Source organism: Schistocerca cancellata, chromosome 2, assembly GCF_023864275.1.
Source record: "Schistocerca cancellata isolate TAMUIC-IGC-003103 chromosome 2, iqSchCanc2.1, whole genome shotgun sequence".
NCBI classification, from domain to species: domain Eukaryota; kingdom Metazoa; phylum Arthropoda; class Insecta; order Orthoptera; family Acrididae; genus Schistocerca; species Schistocerca cancellata.
Window position 1 is genome coordinate 542,865,216 of NC_064627.1, and position 12,094 is coordinate 542,877,309.

The following is a 12,094-nucleotide window of genomic DNA, read 5'->3' on the forward strand; positions in this document are numbered from 1 at the left end:
AATATGGACTGTTCTTATCCCGAAACCTGCATGATCTACTTTGACATCACCGACGTTTCCATCACAGTGATTAAATTTAAAAGATCCTCCACATCCTTCAATAATCCTATCACAGCATTTAGCATTCACCATCTTTACATAAACTGTGCTACTCACAAACGATAAGTGGATCCCAATTATGTCAGTGGAACTGAGCTTTACTACATCGCGCAAGAACTGTTCTACTTCGAATGCTTTAGGTCGTGCAAAGCGTTCATCGAACGTGAACTTCAAAGTATCTTTGCGAAGCGGTTGCGTCATATACATGTTCGGTTCATTTTCAAATATACAATTGGCGTGTAAGCCGCAAGAGCGCCCACTTATCGTCAGCACGCGGCCGGCCGCAGCGAGCACGTAGACAAGGCCCGTCCGCACAGCTCGCCCACCGAAGCACGATTGGGCGCTGCTCAGGGACTCGTCGACACCGCAAAAACACACGGCAACACTAATTTGTAGGTGAACACATACTAAATTATCTATATTTTTCAATATTTCTCGAGAACCACACGAAAACTGATGGTTGTTGACGTTGCTAACCAGAGACATTGACTATTAGATCCATCCGTAAAGTATAAATGAAAAATGTTATTGTCTAGTACTCGTATTTCGCAAAGCGAGAATACTAATTATCATGTCTTGCTTACCCCCTGTCGAAGTTCACTGCCAGGCCACTTGGAGCGCTAATGTCGGTCACTGTTTCCATATCATTGATATTTTGATGTTCCGTGCTGTGAATGCAATATTAATTCTGGTGTGCTAGCTGCTCTGCGAGAAAGAGATGGGTTAATTTCCCATACATCTCTTCTCACCCCACAGCAGACCCTATATTTTTTACATGCTAGGCGACAATCATGCATTTATGCCCCCAGCATCCCATGCAAAAGTGCCACGTGATATTGGGCCTGTAGTATATTTTCGCTTGTGGCGTTTGTTGTTGTTGTTTTGGAAGGTGGACTGCAATTTTGGTCTTCTGTTACAAGAATCATTATTCCCCATTGATAGTATAGTGCGAAATGGGCTTCGTAGCTTAAATTACAGACATTCATAGTTACAGATATAAACAATATAATTTGAATTTTAAAGAGTCATATTAACACTATTTATTTGAAAGAAATTTTTTTGTAGGGGTCTTTTATAGAATGAATTTTCTGACGTCCAATAACAATTTAATTCGCAACAGTTTCAAACACTCAGACTAGGGCGCAAGTGGTAATTATTTCCGATTTCAAGGGACTTACTCTGGGTAATACGGGCTGTCTCTTAAAATATCAGTTTTCATTCTGGCGCTAACTGCTGTAAGCAAGTAAAACGCGTCCTTTTGCAAATGATATTTAATTTCAGTGTGTTCACATTATTTCAGCACCGTAATATTATAATTTATCAGTTGGATTTAAAGATCTGTCTACCTTCGAAGATTGAGTCATTTGTGCTGAAGCTCAGGATGTTTTATAGCCTGGAAACAGATTTGCATATCATCAGGTGCTAGAGCAATTATCCCCTTGCCTGTAGCCGCCAAGAGGTCAAAGTATATCACTAGTTGAGTGTCTACTACTAATCGCAAATTAAGAATATGTGGTCCCATGGTGTAATGGTTAGCACTCTGGACTCTGAATCCAGCGATCCGAGTGCAAATCTCGGTGGGACCTAAATTTTTCAGACGGTTCTTCAGTTGACGCATAAACCGCTTGTCCTTCCTCACAACATAGTTTATATTCGGTGGCAATTTATTGATTTCAAGTGCACCCATCTGTCTGAAAAATTCAGGTCCCACCGATATTTGAACTCAGATCGCTGGATTTAAACTCTAGATTGCTTATCTTTACACCATGGGACCACATGCCTTACTTGAATTTTATCAATTTAAATAATCGTTCTTTAAAGAGCTCGGTCATCAAATAAGGAAAAAAAAGGATGAAGTAAAATACAAGTCACCGAGGATGTCGAAGACCTACTAATTAAGTAAAAAACAACAAAAATTTTAACAGTCCCAAAAGAATATCGGAAAGAAATAGGTAACGACATTTTTTTCCCAGCTCTTTACTACGTGCATCTGGCTGCGGAATATACCCTTTCTAAAAGCACGCAACTGATTTTGTTAGCAGAACATAAAAGGATCTACGACAGACTGTAGCTTGCTCAGACTACAGTTGGTAATGAAATTCTATTTTTCAAAGAAATCTTTGCAGTAGAAAGAAATTGACATCAATGATTTTTAAAAGTGATGTAAATACTAGTGAAGAAGGCTCTGAAAACAGTGTTAGGAACGAAGAGATTCTGTGGCACTCACGATTTTGGGAGAGCAAAATCTTTGCGTAACAAGACAGTTTACTATATGGCGCAAAATTAATCACACAAGCAAAATTCTCAGATATTGAAAACACTCCAAAAATAGGACAGAAAAACACGTATGCGAGGTTTGTAAAAGTCTGATAAGAGCTATGATTACGTCAATAGGTCCCATGGTGTAATGGTTAGCACTCTGGACTCTGAATCCAGCGATCCGAGTTCAAATCTCGGTGGGACCTAAATTTTTATTTCTTATTTTGCATTCGATTGTTTGCATGAACATGTGTATATTTGTAATGTTAATTTGTAATCAAACCTATATACAGTAGAAATCAATTTTTACATAACTTTGCTTGAGGGCAGAAAACCGTAATATATCGTTGGCTCTTTACGGACAAAACATGAATAATTAAAGACGATAACTTAAATATACAATACTGCACCAGTTACTGTTTCATGCACAGCGCAATTTATTCCCATTGGTGTCGGAGTTAACCTTAGTATTTAGCCGTATATGATGTCTGCGTGTGTACTGTTCTACTTTTCGCGTCCAAATGAATGCTGTCGTACAATGCGTTTCAGGAATATATTCTTATTTTTAAGTGTTGTGGGGGATGAGATTTGTATTTATTTGTATATATGCAGGGGAAGAAAAGTAGACAAACACACACACATACATATCTAATGATAAATCGTGCAATGCACGAAAAAAGTAACTGGTGATTATCAGATTCTTTATTGACACTGATCCACGGTTTCGAAAAATACAGTTTACGATAAATGAAAGTAAGAGACGATAATTTTGCAGAATGTTATGAAGTGAAATCTGCCTATAATGAAACAAAGAAAAGATTTTTGAAGAGTGCTGAGCGATTCCAGTTATTAAATACAATCACCTTACCTGCAAGGACAAAACTGTTCAACGGCTTTCTAAATTTAGGAACAATTCAAACAATGAGTCATCTGAACCTATCACGCAACTGATTCCATTTCCGATACATATACGACAACAACATATTTATTCAATCTAGCGCATAAAGAAGATCTTCACATTAACGGTTTCGGCCAATTTTGGCTATCAACTGACCTGGCGATGCACTGTCATCAAGTGTTACCTAAACGATACTTTTCATGAAAGATACCGACGGATACAGAAACACTACACCAGAAAATATTGCCGTATTCAAATACATTTACACATGGGAACAGAGCAAATACATTCTGAAAAATTATTTATCCATTAAACTTTATAGTGTCGTATTTCTCCTACGGGTACTGGTGTTAAAAATTACTCCGTCTCAACCTTCCGTGCCAGTCAACACTACCAAAGATTTTATGAATGTATTCCATTCTTGCCATCTCACTCCCCTCGCCACCTTCTGGCACGAGAAAAGAATTGATATGAGTACGTTTGTTTCTTAACGATTTTGTAGACTCTTTTATCCTCGAACATTTTGGTTCCATATTTAATTTCGTACACATCGAGATTTGCTTTCACAACAGTTCTGCGTATCAAAAGTTGCATGTATCTTCTGTCTTTCGCTAATGTTTCTCAGCATACACTTCTTCTAAGGAACTGATAACAAATTTCTTACTTTCTTTGGGTTCAGTGATGGTTTTCATTTTCACATATACATTTTATATCGATTGAGTTCATACTTTGTTCACCCATTTTGCTCAGTGTGTGTGTCTCTCCTGTCATTCGCATTGCAATTTCTTGTCTGAATATCTTTAAATTCTGGTTTGTAGTTAACAACAACCCCCACCCCCCCACCCGAGGTCGGAATATGCATAAGTCTTGAGTAAATCTTACGTGCAAGTTTGAGAACGTTTTCTAAATGTTTGTGTGGCGTGTAGCTGAGGCAGAACGCGACTATCAGCTCGGTATTCACCTAGTGTGATGAGAGAAACCGAATAAAAACCACAACCAGGCTGGCTGGCTCACTACCTGCCGTCGTTAATTCACGAGGCGGATTCGAACATGAACTGGTTCGCCTTCCCCAGCCCCAGAAACGGGGCGTCAACGCTCGTGCTTATCCAGGCGGGGGTCTTAATTGAATACAGATTCCATACTGCACATAACACGAATAGTTTCGTCCTATATGGTAACCAAAATCACAATTTTCTTGCAGTACTGGGTGGTTACGATGAAAGTGGCGGTGTTACGAGTGCTGCAGAATAGGCTGTATACATCGTAAGACGCTGAAACATCGTAGGTATGTTGAAGTATGCTGAAAAAATAATAGTTCCACTTCCTGCCAACAGGTGAAAATATGGCGCTGTAAGCATCCAGAATGCGATGTGGGTGCAGGAAAAGGGGGAGACCTATTAAAACAATGATGATGGATGGTCTGGCACCTTTATTAGAATATGATCTCAAGATACAACCTTTGTTCAGTATGGTCTCCCGAGTCAGGCACGTGCGGAATCCGTTAACACAGCATGACTGACAGATGCTTGCAGCACATCCAATGCAATCAGAGCGATATGTCGTCATACGCTCTCCTTCAGATCAGATATCCCCATAACCAGGATTCACTTGGATTCAGGTCGGAGGATCTGGAAGGCTACACATCTTGAAATTGTCCAGAGATGATGCGGTCATTACCGAAGGTTTCCAGAAGCAAATCTTTCACCTGGAGGGCGACATTCGGAGTGTCCCCCTCCTCGCTTGAAAACAGTGGTGTGGACACAGTTGAGTCCTTGCGAAGTTGAAATCACGTGCTGCACAAGGAGGTTCTTATAAAGTGCAGATGCCACTGTACAATTAACAGGCCCGTGAGGTGTCATCTATTGGAAGAAAAACGGACCGAGAATTAAGGAGCTTGTGAAACCACACCACACAGTCATATAAGCTGAGTGTGATGGATGTTCCTGCACCACATGTAGAATCCTAGATCTAATATTCCACAGCCACATGCTAGCTATTTTCACGTGTGACAAAAAACGAAGGCAAAGTCAGAGCGTTTTGGCCTATCTTGGAACTTCATTTGTTGCGCATTCTAAATCTTGTAAGGATACCAGTGTAAAATGCACCCAAAATCTCTCGAACTGTTGAAAAATGGTTCAAATGGCTCTGAGCACTTAACATCTGTGGTCATCAATCCCCTATAACTTAGAACTACATAAACCTAACTAACCTAAGGACAGCACACACATCCATGCCCGAGGCAGGATTCGAACCTGCGACCGTAGCGGTCACGCGGTTCCAGACTGAAGCGCCTAGAACCGCATGGCCACACCGGCCGGCTCTCGAAGTGTTGACCAGGGGAGAGCAGCTCGAGTACTGGCTGCAGAATTTGAAGCGTATGTTGAACGGTAGGCTATAGCTATAGCGACTTCATCAACTGCCATGAGAATGGGTCGCCTCCCTCTCCCTTCTGTACCGACTAATTCACATGTTTCTTCAAATATCTTGATAGCTTCTTTAGTCTATTTATTGACATGCGGCCTCCTCATAGCTGTTTCTGTCGGCGATATTTTAGCAAGTCAGTGCTGCTAGTGCCGCCGTTCTGATAAAACAACTTTACCAGCGGTGTACGGTTTTTATTCTCAACAACCACGTCACTGCACAGAAAACGTCAGCATTGTTAACCCTTTACACCAACAGTCACTTTACAAACGAAATCAAAACACATCACTAATCGACAAACAGCGTAACGATGTCAAAACAGTAAACATTTCACATTCTGATTGCTTACACCGCCCTATTTTCACCTGGTGACAGAAAGTGGAACTCTTACCTTTTTTCAGCCTGCTCCGCGAGTGCACCGGTTAGTGAATATACTTACGATGTTTCAGTATAATGCAATGTACACAGGCCTCAATGCAGCACTCAGAACACTGTCAGTTTAATTATGACCACTCAGTTATTGCCATTTAGAAGTTTCTTCTGTCGTTTTACTTCCTACTAAAATTTTTGCCAACTTTAAGTCAGCTGATGACAGTGTCGACGACTACTTTGCAACAAAAAAACACATGGACTTGCTGCCGAGTCTCATCTAACAGTGCCTAGCACTTATGTTTATTATTGCAATTTGTTAATATAAAAATCACATCTGGCTCAGTCGTAACGCCATCTCCTTCTATTGCTCCTGCTACTCTTCTACATATACATATATACTCTGCACTTATGGTGTGTGGAGGAGGGTCTTAATGTACCACTGCACTATCAACCTTTCCCGTTTCACTCCCAAATGGTTCGCGGGAAGCACTACTGTTGCCAAGCTTCAACTTACCTCGAATCTCTCAAATTTTACGCAAGACACATACAGAGGAGGAAGCAACATTTTGGTTCACTCTTTTAGGAAGTACACACTTGGAATTTAAACAGGTATTTATTTGAATAAGAGGGCGAGTTTTTTTTTTTTTACGTATTTGCTTTTGGAATACGTTTATATCCGTAAGTTATAACGTGGTGCTTCATATGGTCTCTTGCTGTAGCTCTTAATCAAAAGGGCGAATTGTGGTAACTTACATGTGAAAGGCGCGTTGGAAAACCGCTCCGACAGCTGAGGGCGGGGCATCTCTTCGTCTGGTAATAACTTGTATGTACAACGTCATCAGATTACAATGATTATACGGATGATGGTCATTCCGTCTGAAGGCATGAGATATGAACAGAATTACAGGCTGAACATATGCGATCACTTTCCAGGCAGTAACACACGTCACGCCTTAGCGCTTGGCGACAAACTCCGCGAAGGATGCGGACTCACCCCACATGCCATATCAACAGTCGGTAGCTTCATGGACTCAAAAGAACGCAGGTGCTAAAATGTGTATTATCCCTCATCATTTTAATAACACATGGTTAGAAAATACTAACACGAATTATGTGCAGACAGATGGAAAGAAGGCTATAGGTCGACGAGGGGGAAGATCAGTTTGGGTTTCGGAAAACTGCAAGAACATTCGAGCAATGCTGACCCTACTTGGGAAACAGGTTGAAGAAAGGCAAACGGACGTTTGTACAATTTGTAGGTTTACGGTAAGATGTTGACAAGCTTGAACGGGAAACACTCTTTGAAAATCTGAAGGTAACAGGGGTAACATATAGGGAGCGAAACAAAATAAAAAAAGTTGTACACAAGTCAGTCAACAGTTATGAGACTCGAGAGGTGCGAAAGAAAAGCGGTAATTGAAAAAGGAGTGACGCAGAGTTGTAGCTTTTAAAACCGCGATGTTTTTCAATCTGTAATTTGAGCTCAAGGAAACCAAAGGGAATTTTGGAAAGGCAGTTAAAGTTCTGGGGTAGAATAAAACCTTTGAGGTAGGTCGACGAATTGGAATTTTTTCAGAAACGGCAAAGGAATTAGAAAATCGATTGAACGGAATGGACAACGGATTGAAGAGAGGTTATAAATGAAAACTGAAACAAGGGTAATGGAACAGTTTCGAGTTAAATCTGGTGATGCTTGGGTAATTACATTAGGAAATGAGACGAGTATTGCTATCTAGGCAGCAGAATAACTGACGATGTCACAAGCAAATAATATGTTTGTACTGGTAATAGCAAGAAAAGCTTTCCTGAAAAAAAAAAAAAAGTTAACATGAATGCAAATTCAAGTGAACGAAGTCTTTTTTCGTGTTATTTGTGAAGAGTGTAGCTCTGTTTGCAAGTTCATAGTGGACAAAAAAAGAGTTCAGATAAGAAGAGAATAGAAGCTTTTTTGATGTGCTGCTCTACGGACACATCGCGCGGCTGGTGATGGATTTGTGCGACGGAAACAAACATTGAATTATTTACCCAATCCAATATTACGGACGGGAACAAAAATTAAGCAGAATGCGAGAAAGATATTTACAGTGCAATTCAAAGACTGCTATACTCACAAGTCAGGTACACAATGCGATGAAACCAGCTTCTTGTCAGGTCATGTCAGATGATTTTCAGGTTTTCATCTCTTCTAAAGCACAATTATTTCCATCTGATAAGGGTCACACAATCGAAATTGCAATATTGTGTTTAAGAAATAAATAATTCTTCAGCCAAAAGGCGATCACGACGTCACAAAATTAACCACGATTGTGAATGACAATTGCGAGAAGTTAATCTTAGTTTTTGACTGAGATTTCTAGAATATATTACTTTGCAAGGTGACAAGAACGTTTCCAGCCAGACACTTCACCGTCAAACTACGAGGCCCAGCCATAAACTATAAGTGAAAAATAGTATCATCTAAAACTCGTATTTCGCAAAGCAACATCACGAATTTTCACGGCAAATTTTCCCATATTCGAGAATAACTACCAGGCCACTAGGAGCCCTATTGTCGTTCTCTGTTTCCGTATAGTAACACTGGCCCAAAAAGTTTGTATATCTATGGAGTGAACGTGGTCCACTGTACATGTTCTAAACATCAAACCGGGCAAGTCAAGTGATTTTGGGGCTTCAATTTGCAGTAATGGCAAAACTTGAATATTACACGTATTCGCCTTGTTTTATGCACGTTTGAGTTTTAATAACAGCTACTTTTGTTGCTACGGATGTAAAGAGAAGTTTGTGAAAGGAGGGCCAGACACTCTTCATAGGTATGTACAACAAAGTATAATTCTGAAGGTCATACTGATATGAAGTACTTTATATGTTGAAAAATATTGAGACAAGGTAATATAGGTTACTTGTCTATGAAAAGCAAAAGAAGAAATAAAAATAGTAATGGACAATCAGGTGGTGCAAATCGCTTACCGAGTGCACTGCAACAGTTTCATAGTTCCAAATCCGTTGCTTTATCGCGACACTCCCGCTTCTTCCACTGTGTCATTGTAACGACATTAATTACAACAGAGATTCAACTACATGAATAAGTGCAATAGATAACGTCGTTGGCTGTCACTTGTTACCCTGCTACCGAAAAAACGTAAATCAACTGCTTTTCACATCTTTTAAGCTAACTTTATACGACCTAAAATGCGCCGATCCGAAATCACTTGGCTTGAATTGCAGATGATGATGTGGGCAGAATTCTCGTTATGTGCATCCGAATGCTCACTTCATAGATATTTATTTACACTCTACGGGTATGTCCCCAGACTGCACAAGTGTGAACAAACCACAGGACACTTTTTTTAGCTATTGCAGTGAGCACTGTTTTGAAGCTTGTGCTGTAGAAGTAGAAATTAATATTAAGCTCATAGTAACATTCACAACACAATGGGCTCCAGCAGGTTATTTTATTTATGAAACAACTTGACGCAATTTGGAAGTTTTTCAGTTCCAAACAGAATTAATTGGACATTTTAAATTAAACGTTTAGGGATATTTATTCTACAGCATATTTAAGTTCCTCTTCATTTCATATTACTCTCCCTCATACACTTTACAAGAGTTGTTCAAACCATCAGAGCTGCATTTCACAATAAAAACCTGGCGAAGAATGCCTCCTAATGCAAGACACCGTTTTATAGTTCTACAATTACTCAGACATGCTTCAATGCTATATGCAGTGAGATTTTTGTTATTTTCTTTCTGAAAAATTACTGTTGCATGTTAACCTCTCGTTTAAGTTATATGCGTTCTTGTCTCAAAAGTATTTACATTTGCAAAAGAGGAGGCTATTAATACTAACAATCACCTCTTTTGTAAACGTAAATACTTTTGAGATAAAAATGTATATGACTTGCGCAAGAGGTTAACATGTAACAATTTTTCAGAACGAAAGGTAGGGAAGGTAGGAAATTAGGATTTAAAGTCTCGTCGACAGCTATACCATTAGTCGGAGCATAAGCTCGACCTGTGTCAATGTTCGTGAAGAAAATAATCGGCCGTGTCCATCTGTCTTGGGAGTGTTTAGGAAAATCACGGAAGAAATAAAATAAACAAAAATCCCACTGCAGATGGCACTGTAACATGTATGGGTAATGGACGAAGTATAAAACGCTGTCTAACATTAGGGGGGAGTTCATGTCCATATCTTTTCTAAGCAAGCACACAAATACGAAGCGCTACAGCATCCGAAAGATGGCTATTCATAAAGTCACACGGAGGCTACAAAGCCACTGTGTTAACATCTGTAGTTAAACTACAACAGTAATAACTGAAAAATGAATTGAGTATCTTATGATGTACTAACGAAATACAGACTTGGTGTTAATGAAAAATGTATATCTTTTAGATAGCCTACAGTTCCCAAGAAAAGCGTTCCAGAACAAATATAATCGAATTTACACCCCGTTTTCTGACTTAATTTATCAGAAATATTAGCAAACATACGAAGAACAACTGCCAATGCTACTAAACAAAGCAGTTCATTTTCCGTTGCAGAACTACAGTTAAGTTTCAAATGCGTATTGAAATAGTTTTGTAAATCGCTCCTGTGAGGCGGTGTCGAAAAAAGTTACCGATTGGAGGTAATTTCGCCAGCGACTTATCACTCTTGTGTGGAAGGCCCTTCAAGAGAATGTTTACGCTGCAGCGTCGCGAATTGCAGATCATCCTATAGTGGCGCATTTAACGTGTTGCCCTCCTAGTGGGTCGATGAGATCCGCGTCAGGCGAGGTTAGTTTGAAGCTGCTGTATGTCTAAGCTAACACCCGAACAATAAAACACCAACTTCCATGTAGGCGTAACTCGTAAAAACGACGAACTGCGAGCAAACTATACAATTGCCAAATACCATTTAGAACAATCCGCCGAAAGTATAATTAGTATACGGCAAAACTCCGTTAATATGCGTCACACGTGGATCAGGAAAAGAGCGTAACTTAGGGACGGAAACTGTCTCAAACACCGGATATTTTATGTGCGTGAGGTATATGAAAATTCCAAGATAGTAGGTATTCCGCCGTACACCCAAAACACTGAAACGACTCGGGCCAATACTAACAGGCTGTCGTCAGGTGATGTGTCCTCGCCTGTCATATAAGAATTTGAGGTTTACAGTTGACTGGAGTTGTCATTCTTTGTTGAGGTGTCAATCAACAACAGAATTCGCAAAACCATCCAAACGATACATTTTTTCTTTTTCTTTTTTGTAATACCATTTCTACATCCCGCCATCTTTCTGCAATCACGTCAGACAGTCAGTAGATTACATTTTAGTCCGCTGATAGCCAGAAAATCTGTTTTTAGTGAAATATACTTTTATCTGGCTCAAAATAAGCTTTAAGGTGTTGAAGATGCAATGGTTCGGTGACAACCTAACGACAATGGGACAGCAACGTTTGCCATTACATCAAAAAAGAACCAATGTACAATGTGAACAACTTGCTTATGTAATTCAAGGTTAACTATAAAAGAATGGACATTGGCTCCCTCTTCCAGCCGTCATTTTGTAATGCCTCACGTTTTTCAATATTTTCGTGATCCTGATTCAAATATGATGGTACAGTATGGCGCATTGTTCACAACACTGAAGGGTTTAGTTACGTAGAATATCACTGAACCATTTTCGAAAGACTTCTTCAGCTTTCGTGTCTTTATTGCAATTTACCCGTCTTTTAAATTCGAAAATCAAATGGGCAACCTCCACAAAATCACTGTTGCTACATACAGTAATCTTCCACTTTTTCCCGTCGGATTCCTCCTAACATGCGACTGACCTGCGGTGAAGGCTTGTCCTTTGTCAGTCACTATATTTTCCAGCTCATACTTCTGCTTAACCGAAGTGTCATTAAGGTAATAAACAACTTATTTCTCGCCTCTGAAATCTTGAATTTGATTAAGATAAAGCCTCATCCACAAAGAAGTAACATCTCTGTCATTACGCTATTTCGTTTTTATTTTCGCACTTAAAATCACTATCTCTTATTAACTTGCACAAAAACA

General features: G+C 39.6%; 2 non-coding genes across 2 annotated transcripts; both read left to right on the plus strand.

Annotated features, from left to right (window-relative positions):
- Nucleotides 1-1,613: 1,613 nt before the first annotated feature.
- Nucleotides 1,614-1,685, plus strand: Trnaq-cug (transfer RNA glutamine (anticodon CUG)). Its single transcript has one exon. It is a non-coding gene; the product is annotated as a tRNA-Gln (tRNA).
- Nucleotides 1,686-2,492: 807 nt separating this feature from the next.
- Trnaq-cug (transfer RNA glutamine (anticodon CUG)) lies at nt 2,493-2,564 on the plus strand. Its single transcript has one exon. It is a non-coding gene; the product is annotated as a tRNA-Gln (tRNA).
- The last annotated feature ends 9,530 nt before the right edge of the window (nt 2,565-12,094 follow it).